Raw genomic sequence first — 26,177 nt, 5'->3', positions numbered from 1 at the left:
TGTTCAACTCTCCCACGCTACCCACCCGGGCAGATGGTGTATCCCACCCTTGTCCAAGGGGCATGGGCTACTAGCGTATCATTGACGGGAGAGCGCACCCCACTATCCTCATATCACTTCCATTTGAACACGGACCGTTCTTTACCGCCACAAGCCAAGCCTTAGGCTGCAGCACAGCCACCCTACAACGCTCAGCACTTCTACTAACAACAACAACCTCAACTAAAAACCTCTAAACAGATCGTCCAGGAATATGGCCATTCCCTCAGGACTCAGATGGACACCGTCCGGCCTATACAGGGAACCCCGCTTATAGACGATGGAGTCATGCCTGATGACACCACCGCTATTTGCCAACAGGTATCGCTGCACCGCAACATTCACCTTTCTCCGTGCGCTATCCAAGCGGGGCCCTGACCTAGCATTCCTCCAGACTCGCCTAGGAATCATTGAGGACCAGATCAGTCGGCAGCAGGGAAGCGCCTGGGCCACGATGTGCAGGTCTCTGATGATAGTTGACCTCAGCTCTAAGGCAGTGCATCGGCCTAGATTATTTCCGCCCAGGTGCAAAATTAGCACCTCGGGGACTCCAAAGTCCCGCACTGACCTTATCAACAGGCCCTGCAGCGCTCCCCAAAGCATGCCTCTCACACCCAACCATCGCACCTTCCGAGCTTTCACCGGCATACTTTCTTTCAGACTCACATGCTTTCGATGCCCAGTGGACAAAAGAGTGTCCCATCACCCACACCGTCTTGTCGTCTCTTCGACCTGCAAGATGTAAACAGGTTAGGACACATGCCATCAACATCTCACCGCTCTCAACAATTCAAACACACTGGAGAGGGAGAGAAGAGAAAGGAAACCGTAGCCGACCAGACCTTGAGGCACACTGCACAGAAAACCCCCGGAGTAAACTAACCAGGACGCCATGTCAAATTGGAATTAAGCCGAATTGTGCCCCCGGGGGAAAGTGGACCACCTCAAGACTCCCGCTAAAGTGAGGCAAGTACTTATGCGCCCAGTCGGCTACGGTCATGCAGATGGACAGATAGACCAGGCCGGATGTATCTGCGGAACGCTGCCGAACGCCATCGACCCAGAGATTGTATCTCTGTGTCGGATTGACCCTCAGCAGCAGCAGATGTGGCCGCTCCGATCCGGAAGGAGTGTGTTCCAAACTCCCTCGGATCCAGGCCAAGCGATCCCAGGGCACGTCGCAAAACATGGCAGAACTGGTATTTGGTCAAAGGAAGAGCCGGCTGAATGCATTAACCATGCCCCGGGGCGGTCGGGTTGCAACAGAGCGTAGGCGCTTGCCATCGCCACTGGGCAAATCCCTTCGACCGGGCACGGCTGCAATGACAGCCACTGACCTCTCCCAGCCTGATCCGTCTTGGAACGCCGTACGCAGCACCAAACCAAATCGACCTGTAGCAACACATCCTCTAAAAACAGAGGCGAAGGTCGATGCCTCGATGGGGCTACCAGCTCGCCGACCCTGAAAGCTCCGTGGAACGCCATGGCATACGCCATGCGAAACAGTTGGACCTCATATTCAGAGTGACATACATCCCGAACCGCCCCCAATAAAGGAGGCAGCAGGGACACGTCAATGGGCCTTCTGCTATCCGGAGCCACAGGGGAAGCGCCCCGCCAGCCCCTCAGGGCCCAAGACACAAGAAGAACAACACACCGGCCAACAGCCGTCTCATGGCCGACACCGACTGCCCTCCGGAGTACAAACTCCACACGAACGCCAGCATGGCGTCGCCCGGGGCCTTACCTTGTTGTGATGCGGACATTCTGAATTGTTCCCATTCCAGCCAACCAGCTTGGTAACAACGCAGCATCCTGGGAGCAATAGCCCGCATGGCTAGTTCCTCCATGCTGGCCTGATGACCTGCCAAACATAAGGAGGACATGACTCACCAATCAAATCAGCCCCCGGAGCCAGGGACCGAAACCTAGCCCAGTTGTCCACCCCGGGAACGTGCCTGGCAACAAAATGCAAGTTAATCTGCAGACATATTAACACAAGGCAGGACAACAAACGCACTACCGGCAGTGAAGAAGAGCTCTGTTTGTTGATGCCTTGCACCACCCCCAGGTTATCAGACCAGAAAGTGATGCAAGCATCACACAACCGGTCGCCCCACAGTTCTAAGGCCACCACGATTGGGAACAGTTCAAGCAGTAGCATGTTCCTAGTGAGCCCTTCCACCGCCCATTCCTCCTGCCAGGTCGCGGCGCACCAAGAGCCAAGCAGGAACGCGCCGAAGCCAATTCCCCCTGCAGCATCGGTGTATAGCTGTAAGTCCTCACTGTTACGCGACGGGCTAGGCCACAGCAACACACCATTGAAGTCGCAGAGGAAGACCTCCCAAACTCTAAGATCCCGTTTGAGTTCTGCGTTCAGGCGTATGAAGAACTGGGGCCTATTTGGACCTGCCATGGCTAGTTCCAGTTTTTCGACAGAAAACCCTACCCATGGGGATAACCCGGCACGCGAAGTGAAACAGGCCCAGTAGGGACTGTAGCTGGCGCACCCGGAGCTTGCCGGAGGCCAGGGACTGGGAGATCGCCCCCTGTAGCCGTGCAAGCTTATCAGGAGACAACCTGCAGCACCCGGTCTGCGTGTCAATCTCAATGCCCAAGAAGGAAAGGCACTCGGTCGGCCCTTCCGTCTTGTCCGCCGCGACTGGGACTCCGAAATGGGAAAACAGCTGTTGCATTGTGGTCAGGAGATCCCCGCAGCGGGGGGAATCAGCCGGGCCAACGCACAGGAAGTCGTCCAAATAATGGGCGACCCCCGTCTCGCCCGAACACTCCGTGACGCACCAATGCAGGAAGCTGCTAAAACACTCGAAATAAGCGCAAGACACCGAACCTCCCATGGGCAAGCAGCGGTCTACATAATAACCCGAAGGCAGCCTAAACCCCATGAACTTAAAGGAGTCCGGATGCAAAGGCAACAGCCTAAATGCCGACTCAATGTCCACCTTGCCTAGCAGTGCCCGCCTCCCGAAGCCGCGCACAATCGCTAACGCCTCCTCGAAGGACTGGTACCGTACATGACACAACTCCTCAAGAATTGCATCATTCACGGACAACCCCGGTGGATGGGACAGGTGCTGGATCAAGCGAAACTTGCCCAAATCTTTCTTAGGCACCACCCCTACAGGTGACAGGACCAAACCCTGCACCGGAGGCTCAGAAAATGGGCCCACCATCCTGCCCAGGTTCACCTCCTTCTCAACCTTTTCCAGGACTACCTGGTGCATATCAATTGCGGACTTCAGGTTTCTCGGAGACCCGGACGCCACCTCCCCTTGAATGGGGAGGAGGAATCCTCGCGAGAAACCTGCGGCCAAAAATTCCACCTCCTCCCTGAGGGGATACCGCCCCAGCCAGACGGCCAGGCGGTCCCCCCTCACCGGAGAAGGAGCCTTAATGAGGAGTGGCAGGGGCTGGAGCGGCTCCGGCATTTTGCCTAGGAGCCCCTCCCGCCTGTTTGCTGCGCGGGCAGTCCATAACAGAGTGCCCTCCCCAGCCTTTTAAACATTGATTGCGAAACTTACAGCCGGTACCCGCTGCGCATCCCGCACCATTGAAGGCAAAACATCTGCCGACTGCCCTCCTCCGGCGCCCCCACGAAAGGACGAGGGGGCCCTGCGCGGGACGGCCGAAGCTGCAGATGCAGAAGTGGTGGCGGTCGAAGCCGACGGCTTCTTACCTATCCACACCTCGACATCCTTGGCCCCGAGGGCCATGATATCGCAAGCCGACTGCTTCCGCCGGAATTGCTCATCATAGGCCCGCACACGCTCTCGCCGTCGTTCATGTACATGGCGTGCACCATATGGATGTATCTTATCACATTCATATGTTCCTGGGGCCTGGTTTCCAAATAACACGCCGCAAACATAAACAGCCCCACCTGCCACCTCTGATACGTGCAGTATGCGGCTTCGCCTATGCCCCCTTTACGCTTCGCTGCGCGATTATCCTTTTCATCTTGCGCAGTCATGGTAAAGAAGCTGACGTATCTGCCGTCCCTTATCCTGTCCCTGACGCTGCGCCTGAGGCCTCTTAGTACTGACGTGTTCTCGCAGTGGACCACTTGTCCTCTAGGAAACAGCGGGGAGCCCGAGTCACCACTAGAGGACTGGGAGCGCCTACGGTGTCTCCTAGAGCGCCTGCGCCTGTGTCTGGGCCTACGTCCCCCCTCCTCCTCGGAGGTCCCCGAGTCAGACACCGAGGAGGAGGAGGTACGGGAATACCGCCGCCTGCGCTTCTTACGCGCACTGGAGGACCCACCTGGGAGCAGCTCCACCGGCCTGGCTACCGCGACATCCGGCTGTTGAGGCGGTGGTGTCGATAGAACTTCGTCCCCGGGAGAGGTGGATCCCGACACCGCGGGTGGAAGGCGCAGTGCCGCCAGCACATGAGAAGCAGGACCGCGGGGAGCAAGAGCCCCAGAAGAGAGGATGGCTGGAGAGTGGGCCCCAGCCCCTATCCCAGTGCCCTGAGGCGATGGCTGACCCGCCAGCATCGCCACCAACTGTCGGACAACTGTCATGTCCACGCCCTGGGGAGACGCCTGCGCAACCCCTAGGGGAAGCACCGATCCCTGGGCCGGGATTTGAGCTGCCTGCGCAGCCGTGGAGGGCCTAATGCGTTGTGGTAACAGGTGAGTCCAGCTGAGCCACCTCCTCCTAGCTCTCCGTAGGGGAGTCCTGGGGGACCCTGAGGAGGGGTGGCTTGGGGTTGGAGGTAACGGGCCCGCTATCCCACCCTGCGATGAGCCTACCGCCTGGTCCCCACTACCAGCCAACCTCCTAGCCAGCACAGGGATGGAGGATGGGAAACTGCGGGCGCCCTGGAGCCGCTTGCTGGGGGTTAGGAACCGCTACCGGCGCCCGGCGGCCATCTTGGATGGGAGCGTCCGCGCCTGGCACGTCCCCCACAGCCCTTGCGTTCCCCCTACTTCTGGGGCCTCTGCCCCAGTGCCGCCGCCGGTGGTGCCTCCGCTACCCCGGGCGGGAGCGCTAGACGCTCTGACCGGCTGCGGCCTAGTGCCGCAGGTGGCCGCGTCATCAGCACGAAACAGGCAGGTGGGTCGGTTGCTCTACGCGGTAGGCTGGGCAGCAGCAGGCAGACTCTCTGCTAGGGGTAAGATTCACAGCCAAGGAGAAGAGGGAAAGAAAAGGAGTAAGTGAAGGAAGAAAGGGACAGATTAGTCAGAATAGATGAGAATATGTAGTAATAAAGGGGTCCTGCAGGAGAGTGTCAGAAACCAACCTTCTCCTTGGAAAAACCGGGCCAGAGAGCAGATCACCTGACTCTCTGGCTATTCCTACTACAGGAAACTCCTCCCTAGCTCCCTAATTGGCTATTGCTGCAGCATCATAGCCCTTATCAAAACCACAAGTTAAAGTGCAGACATCTCAGACTCCTTCGGTAGTTTATGTCACCTCTAGCTTAGTCAGCCCTCGGTTTTCTATACTATTCCAGAGATAAAGAAGCAATATTGTTAAAAAGGTACCTTTACTTGGTCATAAGTGAAGTTTCAATGAGGACCCGATGTCTGTTTCTGTGTTACTCACCTTTCTCAAGGGTTCACAACTCCCCAGAGACATAAGTACTGCATTCCAACATCTACAGGTTGTGCTCAGCATTAAAATCAATGAGCGTTAGTTCCACATAAGCAATGTATGTTTCCATATGGGTTGAGCTACCTGACCATAGCTTGAAAGACAAATATTCTCCCTGCACTTGCAGCTATTAGATACCCTGGGGGGATATTTACTAAATTGACAGTTTTTAGAAGTGCTGGATGTTGCCCATAGCAACCAATCAAAATCTAGGTATCCTCTAGGACAGTGGTTCACAAACTCGGTCCTCAGGATCCCTCACGATTCATGTTTTCCATGTCACCTGTGTATCGTTATAATGTGACAGTTGGTGATACAGAGGGCAGCCGCTGGTGACCTGGAAAACATGCACTGTGTGGGGGTCCAGAGGTTGAGAACCACTGCTCTAGAAAGTGCTAGATAAATGATAAAGTAGAATCTGATTGTTTGCTAGGGGCAGCATTTCATACCTCCCAACTGTCTCGGCTACAGATGTACAGTCCCACTATTCGGAGACTGTCCCGCTGTCCCTCCTTTGGCTAACAATGTCCCATGGTCAGTTGGAGGGAGCCAGATATCACTGCTGCTTTGCTGCGCGCTGCATCTCTTTAGTGTAGGGAGGGGCCGGGGGGCTGCTCAGTTGTCACTGGAGTGCTGGGCAAGCCCCCAAAAATTATGTAAAAGTGGTTTGCAGTGCAAGGCCACGCCCCTATCTAACAGGGGCAAGTTAGTAGGCATGAATATCTCACCCTTCTAAAAACTCTCACCTTAAATTACCCAATAGGGTCTTACCTAACCCCATCTGGACATGGAGGAGAGCACAATAAGAGTTTATTGTTTGTATGTGAAGAGGGAGATGTACGTACATACTACTTGCCATGTAGTGTGCGCCTATGCCACACTTAAGGATTTCATATGGGTCTGTGAACAAAAATATGCATTTCTGAGCCGTAATCGGGGGATTGGTTTACAGGTTGCTGGTATTTCCACCGTATTCAAACATTGTGGGCAATCACCTAACCTCTAAGTGTCTCCCGCATTGGCGGATTTAGGGAGGGGCGACAGGGTTAGGGGTCCTGGGGCTCACACACGTTAGGGGTCCAAACACACTGCATTTTCAAAAGGAGTCATCATTTTTCTGGGTGTGGTATGGCGCTCTGCCAGGGGGGGATCCCGACGTCGGAATCCTGACTGCTGCACTCGCCATGCTGCGGGCTTGCTACAGGTTCTATTCTCCCTTTCCCATAGAGCCCCTGTGAGTCGGGATCCCCCATTGGAGCACCGGTAGTCGGGATTCTAATGTCGGGATACTGACTCTTGGGATCCCCCCGTCGGACCTTCATCTGGCACCCCATTATTTGACCTATTCCCGATGACACCCGGCAGCCACCTACAAATCATCTGCTTCAGCACGGTCCCCTACACGACCTCTCTACGTGACGTGGAGCATTGTGCTCTCTCTGGATTTGCAGGCAATGATAAAACTGCTTTGTGTGAATGGTGAAATGAATCCGCCGCCTCACGCTGCGCGGTGGTGTCATGGTAACTTGTCTGGGCAGACTATGAAATTATGGCAAATTACATGATCAGTAAAATTATCTCTCCGGGATAGAATGAGACGTTTGTGAAAGAGGATAAGCCCCCTGCGGTGCGCAACCAAGCTGTCCTGCACATTAACACGCTGGCTTCCAGAGATGTTACCGGACTGCTTCCGTGTCAGTCACCGCACTGCGCAGGAATACCGCAGACAGATCTTCAATGGGATCTGTTACTGACGACCACACACCAACAACAGATTATATACATGAAATACAATGACCTACAAAGCTATCATAGTGTTCAGCAAGCATACGCCTGGATAGGTAAATAGAAAGGGGATGGTGCTCTGCAATGCGTGCATGAATAGTGGCGTAAGTAGAAATGTGTGCCCCCTTTTTACCTACATACGCGTTTCTTGCTTATTACTAGAGGTTTCATGATGATTGTTGGGTTACATGCTCATCAGGGCCGCCGATAGGTCATAACATAGAGGGGATGTGGCCACCTCTGGGGGTGAGAAATCCGGGAGGGGGTGTGGTCACACCACATGAAATAAAAAACAAAAACAAGAGGAAGAGAGAGGACAGGTTTCTGCTGCATCTGTCCCTCTCCCCAGCTCAACACACAGCACTGAGCAGCGTGTGCTGAGCAGGGTAGAGCGGCTATGCTGCAGAGGCTGCAACCTGTCATCTCTCTCCCCACTGCCCGGCTCCTTGCAACTGGGGAGTGGGCCCCAGGTAAAAAGTATCCAACCCCCTCTTGACACCACTGATGCTCATTGCCAGGTATTACAGGCTTGTTGCCATGGGTTCTTGCTAGGGGTTACATGCTCGTTGCCAGGGGTTACATGCTCACAGCGCACCAGAGCTCCTGGAATCCGGGTTGAACTGCACGCGCTGCACTCCTCTGACAGATGGGAGAGGTCCAGTCAGCAGATCTAGGTGCAGGAGATCTGGTGGAATCAGGTGGATCTCTACACAGGACCCAACTCACGCCAATCATTGTCTACATGCAGACCTCCATTATTCACCAGAAAGACATGTTGTTCACGGTGACGAAGAAAATTAGCATTATAAAGCTTACATCCATGTCAAACATAAAAGTACAAAATGTAGGTCATCTTCTAAACCTCTCCGCCGTCTATTCCGAAGGTGAAGGGACGTGAGCAAATTAGCTGGGCTGATTAATAGTGACTATAATAAAATAATTATTACATCTATTTGACCATTATAATTGGGTGAACAGCTATACAATGAATCACTTGTTTCAGGTTGATTTTAATTTGGACATCTCAGCCAGCAAATATTAACATAATGAATCTGAGAATCGACAGGTAAAATGCTCTACCAGCGGGAAAAGCAAAAGACACCGCTGCAATTTCAGCTGATGGGCCTGTCATGGAGAACGACTGAGGTCCTGCCATGGGATTCAGGTGCTCGAAACTTTACAAAACTGCAACTGCCGGCACATTTCTCCCAGCATTACTAATGCGCATGTACTTCACTACAGTATATAGAGAAGCGCTTACACATCACCAGCCCCCCTGCAGGCCAGCCATGTTTCATGCACCTACCACAGCCCTCCCCTTCAATCGGTCTGCACATGCCTGCGTTGTCCGAACCACTCCCACAAAATGGTCGGTTTCCGCCCCACGTCGCATTGTCGCCACACCCCTCCATTCTCCTTTGATCAGTTTCTGGGCTCGCACATGTGCATTTCGTTGCACGCATGTCCAGAAGTGCAGAATTTTCGTACTTCTACTAATGGGGCCTCATTCAGACCCATTCGATAATCAAAAGACCACGCATACGCACGGTCCACAATGCGCAGCCACGGGGTCCCCCTGCAGACGGACCATGTGAAGGCTAGCCTTTACTGGCCGTACGCAAGTTAATTGAGAGGCACCAGGTGTTTGGGGACAGAACACCGACATTTTGTGGGAGTGCCCCAGAAAATACAGGCGTTCACCGGCCATTGGTAAGGAGGTCCACTCGGCGACCATCGAATGATGTGGGTGGCACCCTATAGGCTGCAAATGAATGATGTGGGTGGCACCCCATAGGCTGCGAATGGATCTTTTCTCAAAACATCCATTCGCAGCTGTGCGGGCTACCTGGCATGAGGGGGGGGGGGGGGACCTGAAAGCACTATAACCCCCTATGTCCGATGCTGTACCATCATATCTAATGAATATTGGAAAGCACATGAAACCTGGTCTTCCAATGCCGCTAGTTTCCATATGATAAAACATTATAGGATAGTTCATGAACAAGTCAGGAATCCAACAAGGTCTCCAACGATTGTATAGGTACTTTATTTCATTGCCATAGCTGAGACAGGCTCTAGTGCCTGCAGGGCCATACGGGTGTCATTAGTCAGACGTCTGAATCACGACTGCACAGCGTGGGGAGCGCAATGAAGCCCCTTGCGGGCTCGCTGCGCTCGCTACACTATTTTATTCTCCCTCTATGGGGGTCGTGGACCCCCACGAGGGAGCAGTCGGGATTCCGATGTCGGAGGAATGACTGTCGAAATCCCGACTGTCGGGGAGCCGTCCGGCACCCGGGCCATACATGCCCACAAAATACACTGCTCAAAAAAATAAAGGGAACACTAACAACACATCCTAGATCTGAACGAATTAAATATTCTTATTAAATACTTTGTTCTTTACATAGTTGAATGTGCTGACAACAAAATCACACAAAAATTATCAATGGAAATCACATTTATTAACCCATGGAGGTCTGGATTTGGAGTCCCACTCAAAATTAAAGTGGAAAAACACACTACAGGCTTATCCGACTTTGATGTAATGTCCTTAAAACAAGTCAAAATGAGGCTCAGTAGTGTGTGTGGCCTCCACGTGCCTGTATGACCTCACTACAATGCCTGGGCATGCTCCTGATGAGGTGGCGGATGGTCTCCTGAGGGATATCCTCCCAGACCTGGACTGAAGCATCCGCCAACTCCTGGACAGTCTGTGGTGCAACGTATTGTTGGTGGATGGAACGAGACACGATGTCCCACTTGGATTCAGGTCTGGGGAACGGGCGGGCCAGTCCATAGCATCAATGCCTTTGTCTTGCAGGAACTGCTGACACACTCCAGCCACATGAGGTCTAGCATTGTCTTGCATTAGGAGGATCCCAGGGCCAACCGCACCAGTATATGGTCCCACAAGGGGTCTGAGGATCTCATCTCGGTACCTAATGGCAGTCAGGCTACCCCTGGCGAGCACATTGAGGGCTGTGCGGCCCCCCAAAGAACTGACCCCAAATGTCCTGCACGGTGTTGGGCTGTAAGCACAACCCCCACCTGTGGACGTCGGGCCCTCATACCACCCTCATGGAGTCTGTTTCTGACTGTTTGCACATTTGTGGCCTGCTGGCGGTCATTTTGCAGGGCTCTGGCAATGCTCTTTGCACAAAGGCGGAGGTAGCGGTCCTGCTGCTGGGTTGTTGCCCTCCTACGGCCTCCTCCACGTCTCCTGATGTACTGGCCTGTCTCCTGGTAGCACCTCCATGCTCTGGACTCTTCTCTGACAGACACAGCAAACCTTCTTGCCACAGCTCGCATTGATGTGCCATCCTGGATGAGCTGCACTACCTGAGCCACTTGTGTGGGTTGTAGACTCCGTTTCACGCTACCACTAGAATGAAAGCACCGCCAGCTTTCAAAAGTGCCCAAAACATCAGCCAGAAAGCACAGGAGCTGAGAAGTGGTCTGTGGTCACACCTGCAGAACATCTCCTTTATTGGGGGTGTCTTGCTAATTGCCTATAATTTCCACCTGTTTCCTATTCCATTTGCACAACAGCATGCAAAATTGATTGTCAATCAGTGTTGCTTCCTAAGTGGTCAGTTTGATTTCACAGAAGTGTGATTGACTTGGAGTTACATTGTGTTGTTTAACCCCTTCCCGACATTTGACGTACATTTACGTCATGGTCGGGAAGCACTTCCCGACACATGGCGTAAATGTACGTCATGGATTTAAACTGTCACCGCGTCTATAGACGCGGTGACAGTTTCAACATGTCTGCTGTCCCTGACAGCAGACATGTCCGTGCATGCCCCGGGGGGGCTGCGATGCCGCCCCCCCGTCGGCGATCGCTGTGATTGGCTGTTCAGTGTGAACAGCCATTCACAGCGTTTTCCTGTGTCACCGGCGAATAACGTTCGCCGGTGACACGGGATCAGAGGTGATTGGTGCTGTAAAGTACAGCACCAATCACCGCGGGGTGTAAGGGTGACACTGGTGTCACCCCACCTCACCCCGCCCGCCCCCAAAGGCCGTGATTGGTCCGTCGGTCCGACGGACCAATCACAGCCAAGGAGGGGGATTTAAACTAACGGTGACTGCACTGCAGACGCCATTCCGGTCTGGAAAGCGTGCAGTGCGGTCACCGTACCCCCCTGCCGCCATACTGACCAGAATACTTGCTGCAATACTTACCTGATCGCTGCTGATTGCTTCCTGGATCCTGTTCAATAATTGTGCCTTCCTGTGAAATTGTGCTGCTGCAGTGTACTAGCTAGATAGATAGAGAGATAGAGAGATAGATAGAGAGAGATAGAGAGAGATAGAGAGAGATAGAGAGAGAGAGATAGAGAGAGATAGAGAGAGATAGAGAGAGATAGAGAGAGATAGAGAGAGAGATAGTGTCAGAGAGTGCTATATTTTGTGCTGCTGCAGTGTGATATAGTTATAGATAGAGAGAGAGAGAGAGAGAGAGAGATAGAGAGAGAGGCCTACTGACAGAGTGCTATATTTTGTGCTGCTGCAGTGTGATAGTTATAGAGAGATAGAGAGAGATAGAGAGAGAGAGATAGAGAGAGATAGAGAGAGATAGAGACAGATTGTGCTATATATTTTTTATATAACTGACTGCTGCCCCCTCCTTTTGTGCTGATCAGTATAAATTAACTGATCAGCAACTTTTTGGGGGCGCAGGTTTTTTTTAATATATAGATATACCTGTCAGTGCTGCTGCTGCAGTGTCATAGAGTGATAGATAGTGATAGATAGTGAGAGATAGAGAGATAGAGAGAGATAGTGATAGAGAGTGCTAAATTTTGTGTCTGCTGTCCCCGCCTTTTGTGCTGATCACTATATCTGAGGTGATCAGCAACTTTTTTGGGGGTACAGAGGTTTTTTTTTTTTTATATATACCTGTCAGTTGCACCAAAGGTTGTGCACCTGCTGCACCTCACTGGTAATCAGTGTCGCATCACTGATCACCTTTTTTTTTTGTGTGTGTGCTGTGGGGTATTTTTTTAATTTTTTTTTTTACACACACTGTGATTTTGTGGGTGTCCTGTGGCCGCTGTGCGCTGATCAGTGACGTACATCACTGATCATCTTTTTCGGCACAGGGTTGATCTATTTTTTTTTTGATCAAATTCCTGTTGCCTTTGAGCGCTGTTCAGTGACAGACGTTACTGACCAACATCTGTGCTCAATTTTTGGCGCAGGACCTTTTTTTTTTTTAACCCCTTCCTTTTTTTTTTTTTTAACACCTTCATTTTTTTTTTTTTTTATTGGTATAAAGTATTTTTTTTTTTTCTGCACTACATACACACTACACCCCCCCCGGATTGAAATAAAGTTTGTGCCCCCCCCTACACTATACACGTGTTGAAACATTTCACTACCGGTAACACAAAAATAAAAATGGCATCCCAAATGTCCTCCCAAATGTCCTCCCAATCATCCAGGAGAATGTATTCAGTGGAGGAGGCATATGCCATGCTTGCTTCTGACTCTGACACAGCCAGTGATGCAAGCGGGGAATTTGAAGGATTTGCCTTAAGCTCCTCTTCCTCCTCTGCTGATGAGGGACCCCCTCAAAGACGCCCCCGTAGATCAGCTGAGATTCCCCCCCCAATAATTGATCTAGTATGGACCCCACCACCAGACAATTTTGAGCCCCAGGTTCCTGAGTTTTTGGCCATGCCAGGAATCCAATTTGATTCCACAGGTCTCAGAGAAATTGACTTTTTCAAATTATTTTTCTCTGATGATTTTATAAATTTAATGGTGGACCAAACTAATTTATATGCCCAGCAGTTTATTGCTCAAAACCCCACGTCATCATTTGCTAGGTGGACCCCTGTAGATGCAGTAGAGATGATGACGTTTTGGGGTCTGGTGTTTCATATGGGCATAGTAAAAAAAGCCAGAAATTAGGCAATATTGGAGTACAGATGTTCTGTACAGTACTCCATTTTACCGTATGGCCATGCCCCGGACTCGATTTGAGACAATTCTTAAATTCATACATTACACCGATAATGCACAGTGCCCACCCAGAGATGATCCCACCTTTGACCGGCTATTCAAAGTCAGGCCGGTCATTGATCATTTCAGTGCCAAATTTGAAGAGGTGTACATCCCTGAAAAATTTATTTGTATCGACGAGTCCCTTATACATTTTAAAGGAAGGGTTAAATTCCGCCAGTACCTTCCCAGTAAGAGGGCAAGGTATGGCATAAAAATGTATAAACTGTGTGAAAGCACCTCAGGGTACACCCACAGGTTTAGGGTTTATGAAGGGAAGGATTCAAGAATTGAACCGCCAGAATGCCCCCCCTCCCTCGTAGGTGTTAGTGGGAAAATTGTCTGGGATTTAGTGCACCCCTTCCTGGATAAAGGTTATCACCTCTATGTGGATAACTTTTACACTAGCATCCCCCTGTTTAAGGCCCTTGGTTCAAGAGGTACAGCAGCTTGCGGTACTGTGCGCAAGAACCAAAGAGGCCTCCCAAAAACGCACATTGCCCAAGTAATGAGAAGGGGTGAAAGCAGGGGAATATGCAACGAAAATATGTTGTTGGTCAAATATAAGGACAAGAGGGATGTCCTTATACTGACAACAATTCACGGAGACAGTACCACCTCCGTCCCTGTACGAGGTACCAGTACCCACACCTCAAAACCTAATTGTATCCTGGATTACAATAGGTACATGGGCGGAGTGGATCTTTCAGATCAGGTACTGAAGCCGTACAGTGCCCTGCGGAAAACAAAAATCTGGTACAAGAAGGTGGCCGTGTATATCATCCAGATGGCACTGTATAACGCTTACGTGCTATTCCGTTCTACCGGCCAGAGGGGGACATTTATGCACTTTCAAGAGGAAGTCATAAAGGGCCTAATATTTGGGAACCAGCAGGCAGAGGGCCCCAGTACTTCTAGTACTGGCCCCCGTATTGTACCAGGGCAGCATTTTCCTGATGAAATCCCCTCCACTGGAAAAAAGGGCAGGACACAAAAAAGGTGCAAAGTTTGCTATAAAAAGGGAATAAGAAAGCAAACTATTTTCCAGTGTGACACTTGCCCCGACAAACCCGGCCTATGTATAAAGGAGTGTTTTAAATTATACCACACATCTATGGAATATTAGGTTCATAATTTCACCGTGCTTCGGGGGTCTTGCTAATGCCACATAGCACCCACCATTCATTCCACCAGAATCTGAGCCGCAAAATCCAAAAATCACTCCTTCCCTTCTGAGTCCTGCCATGCACCCAACTGGTATTTTTTGGTCACATGTGAGGCATTGCCGTACTTGGGAGAAATTGGGGCACAGATTTTGGGGTGCTTTTTCTCCTTCATTCCTTGTGAAATTGAAAAATTTTGAGCCAGAACTGCATTTTTGTGTAAAAAAATGTAATTTTTCATGTTCACTGCCCACTTGTATCAAAATTGGTGAAACCCCTGGGGGTTTGAAATGTACACTCTACCCCTAGATGAATTCCCTGAGGGGTGTACTTCGCAAAATGGGGTGACTTGTGGGGGGGTTCCACTGTATTGGTGCAACATAGCACCCACCATTCATTCCACCAGAATCTGAGCTGCAAAATCCAAAAAATCACTCCTTCCGTTCTGAGTCCTGCCATGCACCCAACTGGTATTTTTTGGTCACATGTCAGGCATTGCCGTACTCGGGAGAAATTGGGGCACAGATTTTGGGGTGCTTTTTCTCCTTCATACCTTCTGAAAATGAAAAATTTTGAGCCAGAACTGCATTTTTGTGTAAAAAAATGTAATTTTTCATGTTCACTGCCCACTTGTATCAAAATTGGTGAAACCCCTGGGGGTTTGAAATGTACACTATACCCCTAGATGAATTCCCTGAGGGGTGTAGTTTGCAAAATGGGGTGACTTGTGGGGGGGTTCCACTGTATTGGTGCTTGGGGGGTCTTGCTAATGCCACATAGCACCCACCAAAATTCCACCAGAATCTGAGCTGCAAAATCCAAAAATCACTCCTTCCCTTCTGAGTCCTGCCATGCACCCAACTGGTATTTTTTGGTCACATGTCAGGCATTGCCGTACTCGGGAGAAATTGGGGCACAGATTTTGGGGTGCTTTTTCTCCTTCATACCTTCTGAAAATGAAAAATTTTGAGCCAGAACTGCATTTTTGTGTAAAAAAATGTAATTTTTCATGTTCACTGCCCACTTGTATCAAAATTGGTGAAACCCCTGGGGGTTTGAAATGTACACTCTACCCCTAGATGAATTCCCTGAGGGGTGTAGTTTGCAAAATGGGGTGACTTGTGGGGGGGTTCCACTGTATTGGTGCTTGGGGGGTCTTGCTAATGCCACATAGCACCCACCAAAATTCCACCAGAATCTGAGCTGCAAAATCCAAAAATCACTCCTTCCGTTCTGAGTCCTGCCATGCACCCAACTGGTATTTTTTGGTCACATGTCAGGCATTGCCGTACTCGGGAGAAATTGGGGCACAGATTTTGGGGTGCTTTTTCTCCTTCATACCTTCTGAAAATGAAAAATTTTGAGCCAGAACTGCATTTTTGTGTAAAAAAATGTAATTTTTCATGTTCACTGCCCACTTGTATCAAAATTGGTGAAACCCCTGGGGGTTTGAAATGTACACTATACCCCTAGATGAATTCCCTGAGGGGTGTAGTTTGCAAAATGGGGTCACTTGTGGGGGGGTTCCACTGTATTGGTGCAACATAGCACCCACCATTCATTCCACCAAAATCTGTGCTGCAAAATCCAAAAATCACTCCTTCCCTTCTGAGTCCTGCCATGCACCCAACTGGTATTTTTTGGTCACATGTGAGGCATTGCCGTACTCGGGAGAAATTGGGGCACAGATTTTGGGGTGCTTTTTCTCCTTCATACCTTCTGAAAATTAAAAATTTTGAGCCAGAACTGCATTTTTGTGTAAAAAAATTTAATTTTTCATTTTCAATGCCCACTTGTATCAAAATTGGTGAAACCCCTGGGGGTTTGAAATGTACACTATACCCCTAGATGAATTCCCTGAGGGGTGTAGTTTGCAAAATGGGGTGACTTGTGGGGGGGTTCCACTGTATTGGTGCTTGGGGGGTCTTGCTAATGCGACATAGCACCCACCAAAATTCCACCAGAATCTGAGCTGCAAAATCCAAAAATCACTCCTTCCCTTCGGAGTCCTGCCATGCACCCAACTGGTATTTTTTGGTCACATGTGAGGCATTGCCGTACTCGGGAGAAATTGGGGCACAGATTTTGGGGTGCTTTTTCTCCTTCATTCCTTGTGAAAATTAAAAATTTTGAGCCAGAACTGCATTTTTGTGTAAAAAATTTAATTTTTCATTTTCAATGCCCAGTTGTACCACAATTGGTGAAACCCCTGGGGGTTTGAAATGTACACTATACCCCTAGATGAATTCCCTGAGGGGTGTAGTTTGCAAAATGGGGTCACTTGTGGGGGGGTTCCTAAATTTTAGCATCTTATGGTGCCTAGAAACCTACATGGTGCCTAAAAAATAATCTCAGAAAAAGGAGTCTCCAAAATCAAGTAGGTGCTCCTTCTATTATGAAGCCTGTGGTTTGGTCAACGTGCACACTAGGGCCACATATAGGATATTTATGAAAACAAAAGAATTGGGGGAATCAATTTTTAGTCACATTTCTCTAGTAAAATGTACTGTGTTCCTTAGAAAAATGTATTAAAATTGCAAATCTGCAAAAAAAAAGAAATTTTGAAATTTCACCTACACTTTGTTTTAATTCCTGTGAAACACCTAAAGGGTTAACAAACTTCCAAAATGCTGTTTTGAATACTGTGAGGGGTGCAGTTTTTGAAATGGCATCATTTATGGGGGTGTCTCACATACAAGTCCCTCAAAGTCACATCAGAACTGAACTGGTCCCTAAAAAAATCAGTGTTTGAAATTTTCTTGAAAATTTGAGAATTTGCTATTCATATTGTAAGCCTCCTAGTGTCCAAAAAAATTAAAAGGAAGTTGAAATAATGATGGAAATATAAAGTAGACATATGGTCTATGTTAGTTATTAACTATTTTGAGTGGTATGATTATTTGTCTCACAAGCAGAAAATTTAACATTTTGCAAATCGCTAAATTTTCCATTTTTTCACGACATTTTGGTATTTTTCACAAAAAAACACAGACTGTATCGACCCAAATTTACCACTAATTTGAAGTACAATGTGTCACGAAAAAACAATCTCAAAATCACTGGGATAAGTAAAAGCAAAAAAAAGTTATCCCCACTTAAGTGAGACATGTCAGATTTGAAAAAAATGGCTCTGTCAGGAACGCCAAAACTAGCTCTGTCAGGAAGGGGTTAAGTGTTTTCTTGATTTCTTTGAGCAGTGTATATACCTTATTGCAGTGATGTGCTGTGATAAGGAATGTTTAGATTTAGGGGAAGGCCACAGTTTCAATACATACTGTACTGTATGCCCCATGTAATATAATAATTGTACTAGCAGGGTAAATCCATTGTGTTACGCTTCAGCCCTCCAGCTATCGACTAAACTGCCAGCTCGTCCTACCTTCCAGGGTCGGTATACAGGGCAAGCAGCAAGGACAGGCCTCCTGACTCGTAGCACCCCCCCCCCCCCCAAAGCACCAAGGCCACTCCCCCTATGTCATGCACACACCTTAATGTGCCAGGTCTGCTTCACCAGTCTCACTAAGTCCCTCTGCTTTTATGCCTGCTCAAAATTATTCCAAAAATTCCGCACCCTTATCTGAGATGGGCTGGAAGTGGTCAGCACTGACTTCACAGACCTACTTTAAAAACTCCTGGGTACGCACAGATAAGGGCAGGTTTCCAACCCCAAACGCCGTCTTCCTGTCAGTCAAATTGCGGCATCATTGTGCGGAATCATCCATTCACATTTTTAGTCACTAATGCCCCTCGTGATGGCATGTGCAATGCGAACAGTACGCAAGCGCAGTCATACGATAATCGCTCAATAAGCAATTTCTTTAATTAGCCGTTTATGTTGAATTAGGCCCAATATTTTGTGATACACTGTACGACTTTCAGTATCTTTTAATAATGGATTTATATAAATGAGATAAAAGAATAATGTAATTTACCAAGCAGGTTATGTTTATAAACAAATACACCGTAATTTCTGTGTACTGTATGTTGTTAATGTAAGCCAAATGCCCCTTGTATGTCGTTACAACTTTAATAAATACAGTGCCGCCATGTCTGGGTCACCTTGACGCTTCATGCATAAACTATCCTCGTTGTAATTATAAATCCCGCTGCGCACTAATTGCTATTAATGACAATCTCACAGATATTACCTATAATGGCGTGGACGTTTTGTACTGGACATTGTATGGCGGTGAACGAGTGGCGCAATATGATGTATTGTTGCACATTGTGTTTATATCCGCAATTATCCCCCCACCCTCCTGCATTGCTGCCTTGGCTGTTTGACTCGCTAAACTTTCCTTAGACTTTCCAAGTGCCTAAAATCCCTGGAACAATTTTAATAAGGCAGATTAAGGACACAAACACAAAGGCACCCCATTTCCCTCTCTGCGGGGAGCTTAATCTTCCCCGCTGATAAACAGCTTCCTTAAAGAGCGAATGCGCGTGTGGAAGCAGAAAGGAGAAGGTGCCACAAATGCAGAAGCGGCTGAAAACACCGTGAAATGAAGCTATTTGGGTGCTAATTGCTTTCCCTTTTCTAAAGGCTTGTTTCTCCCTCTCTCCACTCTTTCGATTTGAAATCAATGGCAGGCCAACACGAGCGGGGGGCAACTGAACAAGAGGCTTTGATTAGGCAGTTTTGGTGATAAAAAGATATTGAACACACAGAAAAGCCATCAATGACACATTCGGTGCAACTGTAATAGGCAAAGCTCAACCCCACCCCCCTACATAGACGAGCCTGCCTCATTGTTCAGCACAGGCTGACTGAGTACACTAGTTTAAATTTGGCCTTAAACTTGACATTTTAGAGTGATGACATGTATTCTTCTAGACTCCGACTGTGGATTTCTGTTGTGCATGGACCTAGCAGCAATGGTGAAGCTACAAGTCTTACCTTCTATCTCCCTACCCACCACAGTTTTCGGTGTTATTTTGGGGCAGTAACTTGTTGGGGCGCCAGATATTTCTGACACTACATGGATTTTTCCTAATTGTTCCTGATCTCCCTGTCAACCATCCCCTCTTCCTTCATCTCTCTTTTTCTCATACTAAGGTGTTGGAAGGCAGTAAAGCAGTGGTTCCCAACCCTGGTCCTCAAGTACCCCCAACAGTGCACGTTTTCCAGGTCTCCACACAGAATCACGTGACATAATTAGCTCCACCTGTGGATTTTTAAAAATGATGTCTGAATAATGAGTGCATCTGCTGGGTGACCGGGAAAACATGCACTGTTGGGGGTACTTGAGGACCAGGGTTGGGAACCACTGCAGTAAAGTAAGGACGGCTTGGTGGTGGAGGGTAGCAGAGTAGGGGTTGTTGGGTGGTGGAAGGCAGCAGTGTAGGGTGGATATCAGCAGAAGGTGCTGGGGAGTGGGTCTGGGTGTATTAGAATACTCTGACCCATCTATACCCTACACTACATCCCTAACCCCTCTATACTCTACACTACATATCCCTGATTCCTCTATACCCTACACTACATCCCTAACCCCTCTATACCCTACACTACATATCCCTGATTCCTCTATACCCTACATCCCTGAACCCTCTATACCCTACACTACAGAGGTAAACACTGCAACGCCGTATGACCCCCCCCCCCGTAGAGCGGATCCCCACACTAGCTTGTACGCTTACACATCCACTCGCATGCACCCGCATGGAAGATTATTTTTTTCCCTTTGCTAATAAAAGTCTACACTGAGTTTTAAGGTCCATTCCCACTGGGCGACTATGCCCAGCGTGTATGGACAGCGATGATAGCGTTCATCGCTGCGGGGAAAGCCACTCATCTGCTGGTATAACCAGCTGATGAGCGGCTTTCCCGGCGATGTTGCGGGAGCACGCAGCAGCACTCACAGCTCATCGCCAGGCCATACACACTGGGCGACTTTCTCTGTGATGTTGCGGGAGCGCGCAGCAGTGCTCAACATCGGGCCATACACACTGGACAGATTTCTTGGTGCTCATCGCCGAAGCATACACACTGGGCGGCTTTGAGCTGAAAGCCGCTCAAACCTGCTGTTTTTAGCGACTTTCAGCTCAAAGTCGCCCAGAGTGTATGGGCCTTTACTCTGGCTGGAGATGAGCGAATTTAGGGTGGGTGCTGATGTCACAGCTGTGTTTGCAGGGGTATGTCCAGCGGTTCTATGGGTGTCCCCTGCCCATCTCAGAGTGAATGTTCGGGGGGTGTGAAACTCACTGAAGGCGTTCGCGCCAAGGTTTGCGCATATTTGGCTATGTGATCAATGGTGATGGTTACAGCTCTTTAAACCTTTTGTATGTGCGGGCAGCTCAACTGAGTAGTCCGTGCTCAATAGTAGTATTAATAAAAGTATTAGTTAAGCGCTCTCCCTTGATATCTTTGATATGTGGAATGAGTGACAAGATGCTTGTGGTGTGAAATCAAACATGAGTTTATTGAATCAGAAAGCAGTGCGTATACACGTACATAAGAATAAACGTGAGTGATGAGTAAGTGAGCCTTGGATGAGCCCCGTGGGGGAATTGGGCGGCCAGCAGGCTCCTTTTTACCATAAGCCTTGGGGCTTATGTCTCAAACAGGTTGGGGTGGTGTGTGTGTTGCCAATGATAAGCCCTTGCGGGTATAAGGGGTCAGCAGAACCCTTTAACCATAAGCCTGATGGCTTATGGAGGCAAATGGGCATGTGGGTGGGGGAAGGGGTATGCCTGTGAGGCGTGTGGGTGGGGGAAGGGGTATGCCTGTGAGGCGGGTGGGTGGTGCACAGTAGTCCAGAATTCACAGAAATCACAGAGGGGCTGGTGGCAAAGTCAAAGGATGGCTGGGTGGGCGGGACGCCGCCGCCACCCAGCACTGCCCACCCAGCCATCCTTTGACTTTGCCACCAGCCCCTCTGTGATTTCTGTGAATTCTGGACTACTGTGCACCACCCACCCGAAAAATTCCTCCTCCTCATGTGAGCGATGTCCCCCCTCTGTCAGCCATGTCCACCCCCATGTGTCAGCCGTGCCTCCTTCCCCAATATTGGCTTTGTCCTCCCCCAATGTCAGCCCAGTCACCTTGTGTGAGCCTTGTCCCATTCCCTTGTCAGCCCTGACCCCTTTACCCATGTGGGATCCCAGAAAACCTCCCCCTCCCCCCCCCATGCCAGTCTTGTCCCCTTCCCCGTGTCACCCATGTCCCCGTCCATTCCCCATATGTGAGCCGTGCCCGTGAATCCCCGCTTCCCCTGCGTAAGTGCCATCTTTGTTGGGTCACATACCGTTATGTTGGAGCACTGGTGGTGCTGCTCCCCTGACTCCCTCCTCCGCGTGCAGCCAGCCCGTGACAGAGAATCAGAGATCATCACTCAAGTCTCACGCGCCCGGGCCCCCACCTCTATTTTTCCCGCCCAGCTCCTCCTCAGGCAGCGCAGCCTGCTGAGAAGACCTCGCTCCGAGCCTAGGTCAGAGAGAGGAGCGCCGAGCTGCTGCACTCACTGCTGCTGCTGATCGGCGAGTCCGCCTCTGCTGCTCTGGATGCATTGCGTAATGGAGCATCTAGGACAGGGTGGAATCCCTCACAGGCTCCCTCCTCTTATTGTACATCCTCCATGGGCAGCGAGCCTGTCAAACTACAGTGCCAATCATGGTGGCACTCTCCTGGTAGGTGATTGTATGTGTGGGCTGCGGCAGTATGTCAGTGACAGCCATGAGGGGAGTGTGGGAGCAGCTGCACATATAATCAGTCGTCAATGCCGGATCTTCTTTATTGGAGATGGGATGAGTGGGACTATGCTGTGCGTTTCGCTGTACGGCCGGGTGGGCATCATCAGCGCCCTAAGGAAAAATACCAATATGAGCCTGATTCAGAGCTGCGTATGTCCGCAGCCTAGCGAACAGGGAAACAACACCCGCCTCCCCACCGCGTGAATCCCTGCATTTGCATGCAAGGGGATCTGTACACTTACACATCCCATCGCACGCCGCCGCCGCACGAGTGGAAAAAAAATCATTCGCTCACCATCAAATGATTTTTCACCCGGATATGGCTGAATTCAGGGCTGGAGCTGATGTCATGTTACGCCAGCCGCGCGCCCTACGCGGGCATCCACATGCCCATTAAAACACTTGGCGTTCCTCTGCTGATGTCCCTGTGCGTATGCCTTGGCGAGTGTGATTCTCGACAAGGCGTTCTTACAGGGGGTCTGCACATGCGCATATTAGCTCGTACGCAGACCTGCGCCATCGGAAACGGTGCCGAATTTGGATTTATGTCAGAAATAATCCCGATCCTGTATGACTTCAACATTTTTCCTAAGTAGCGCCCTTTATGTATATATAAAACTGACTACAGTAGGCAACCTGGAACTTGCTGGCTGTTGTGGGACTACAAGTTCCAGCATGCCTTGTTTGCCAATACTTTAAAAAGATGCACCTGCAACTTTTCTGTAAATCTTGTTTTCATGTAAAAATAGGGATGGTCTGTATGAGGGTTTGGCGGCCTGGGAAACCGTTATCGACACTTTGGCCCTTATTCTAGTTGAATCGGACGGATGCGTATTTTCGGACAGGAACCGAGTGTTCCTAGCCCCGTCTTCCGTACGGATCGCTCACACCATCCGAATGTGGTAAGATTCAGAGCGAACGGACCGCGAGTGGATGTTTCGTGTGAACACCTCCTCCATCTGTGGGAACCTCCCCCATCCTCCGATGGTCACCGACCATCGAATGATGGACCGAGCGGTCAGGCAGCACCGAGTGCTCCAGACCACTCGGGCATTTTTCCGTATGAAAGCAGGGATATGGGCGGGCAGCTGACGTCCGTGACGGCAGCATTACCACACATGCATCACGGCCACATTACCATGGGAACGCCCATGAAACGCAGGGCATATGCATATGGTAATGAGCCTAATCAGCCCTTCACGCCCCTCTCCACCCCCTGCTCGGATGGTTTCGTACGATCATTTTCTGCACGGACCTCACGCCGTTTTCGTAGTTGTGAGGCGTTCGCACATGCGCAAATACGCCTCTGCACATGCGCAAACACCAACCATCGGCCGTCCGTCCGCATTCGGAGCCATCCGACTCAATCAGAATAAGGGCCTTTATACCTAAGCGGTATATAAATAGCGAATAATTATAATACAAATCTTATCAGGCAATTAAATGGTTAATGTAAATACAACCGCTGGCAGGATTCTTGGAGTCGGTTATGTTATTTAATTCCTAATTAGTTTTAATAGGGTTACCTAATATTCGTATTATAATGTCAAATAAAAATGTCAGTTCTTTAGCGTTCCTCATAAAATAAACATTATACTGTATTCTTCAGTTCATCCAGCTGCGGAGAGAGTTCTACCTGTCATTAACCAGCTGGGTTCCTGTTCAGAGCGCCGGGGATATGCCTGGGCTGGCTCTGACAGTTCTGTGAACGGGTACCCGTTCACAGACGCTACCATAACAATGATTTCACATTGTTAAAGAGACACTAACCGTCTGCATATTTTTCATTCAATTTACTAAAGCTCCTAAAAATTAAAAAATGTGCTCTTTCCCATAGCAACCAATCAGATTCTGTCTATAATTCCTCTATTGCATCCTAAAAAAATTATACACAGAATCTGATTGGTTTGCTACGTTACAACATTACCTATTTTCATGTAAATTTACCCCACTGTCCTTATGAAAAATTGCAGCGATCCTCTATTTTGAGCTGCGTCGCTCGCGCACCGCAGAACTGAGATTTTGGATTTTACAGATTCATTAAATCCATTTAGGTATTTTTAACATTGCAATAATTAACCCCTTCCCAACATTTGACGTACATTTACGTCATGGCCGGGATGTACTTCCCGACACATGGCATAAATGTACGTCATGGCTTTAAACTGTCACCGCGTCTATAGATGCGGTGACAGTTTAAACATGTCTGCTGTCCCTGACAGCAGACATGTCCCTGCATGCCCAGGGGGGGCTGCGATGCCGCCCCCCCGTCGGCGATCGCTGTGATTGGCTGTTCAAATGTGAACAGCCAATTACAGCGTTTTCTGTGTACCGGCGAATAACGTTCGCCGGTGACACAGGGATCGGTGGTGATTGGTGCTGTAAAGTACAGCACCAATCACCACGGGGTGTAAGGGTGACACTGGTGTCACCCCACCCGCCCCCAAAGGCCGTGATTGGTTTGTCGGACCGACGAACCAATCACAGCCATGGAGGGTGATTTAAACTAACGGTGACTGCACTGCAGACGCCATTCCGGTCTGGAATTGCGTGCAGTGCGGTCACCGTGCCTATCTGCCGTGATATACTGACCTGATCCTTGCAAATACTTACCTGATCACTGCTTGTAGCGTGCTGGATCTTGTTACTTCTTGTGACTTCCTGTGTTGTGCTGCTGCAGTGTGATCGAGTTATAGATAGAGAGATAGAGAGAGCTAGTGACAGAGAGTGCTATATTTTGTGCTGCTGCAGTGTGATAGAGTTATAGATAGAGAGATAGAGAGATAGTGACAGATTGTGCTATATATTTTTTATATATATACAGCTGTACTGCGTGTGCAACTGACTGCTGCCCCCCCCCCCCCCTTTTGTGCTGATCAGTATAAATTAACTGATCAACAACTTTTTGGGGGCGCAGGTTTTTTTTTTTATATATATATACAGTTGGGCAAAAAAGTATTTAGTCAGCCACCAATTGTGCAAGTTCTCCCACTTAAAAAGATGAGAGAGGCCTGTAATTTTCATCATAGGTATACCTCAACTATGAGAGACAAAATGAGGAAAAAAAATCCAGAAAATGACATTGTCTGATTTTTAAAGAATTTATTTGCAAATTATGGTGGAAAATAAGTATTTGGTCAAAAACAAACAAGCAAGATTTCTTGCTCTCACAGACCTGTAACTTCTTCTGTAAGAGGCTCCTCTGTCCTCCACTCGTTACCTGTATTAATGACACCTGTTTGAACTCTTTATCTATATAAAAGACACCTGTCCAACACTTCAAACAGTCACACTCCAAACTCCACTATGGCCAAGAGCAAAGAGCTGTCAAAGGACACCAGAAACAAAATTGTAGACCTGCACCAGGCTGGGAAGACTGAATCTGCAATAGGTAAGCAGCTTGGTGTGAAGAAATCAACTGTGGGAGCAATTATTAGGAAATGGAAGGCATACAAGACCACTGATAGTCTCCCTCGATCTGGGGCTCCCCGCAAGATCTCACCCCGTGGGGTCAAAATGATCACAAGAACGGTGATCAAAAATCCCAGAACCACACGGGGGGACCTAGTGAATGACCTGCTGAGAGCTGGGACCAAAGTAACAAAGGCTACCATCAGTAACACACTACGCCGCCAGGGACTCAAATCCTGCAGTGCCAGACGTGTCCCCCTGCTAAAGGCAGTACATGTGCAGGCCCGTCTGAAGTTTGCTAGAGAGCATTTGGATGATCCAGAAGAGGATTGGGAGAATGTCATATGGTCAGATGAAACCAAAATAGAACTTTTTGGTAACAACTCTACTCGTCGTGTTTGGAGGAGAAAGAATGCTGAGTTGCATCCAAAGAACACCATACCTACTGTAAAGC

At 49.2% G+C, this 26,177-nt stretch overlaps 1 long non-coding RNA gene across 1 annotated transcript in view; it reads right to left on the bottom strand.

Annotated features, from left to right (window-relative positions):
• The window catches only part of LOC146026926 (uncharacterized), a 95,123-nt gene extending 73,130 nt beyond the window's left edge, over positions 1 to 21,993 (bottom strand). Inside the window, exon 1 of the long non-coding RNA XR_014454575.1 lies at positions 21,868 to 21,993. This is a non-coding gene — a long non-coding RNA (uncharacterized LOC146026926). The remainder of the gene's footprint in view (positions 1 to 21,867) is intronic.
• Between the last annotated feature and the right edge of the window lie 4,184 nt (positions 21,994 to 26,177).

Source organism: Crinia signifera, chromosome 8 (assembly GCF_055691185.1).
Source record: "Crinia signifera chromosome 8, ASM5569118v1, whole genome shotgun sequence".
NCBI lineage: Eukaryota > Metazoa > Chordata > Amphibia > Anura > Myobatrachidae > Crinia > Crinia signifera.
This window is presented reverse-complemented; position numbering and strand designations above follow the sequence as displayed.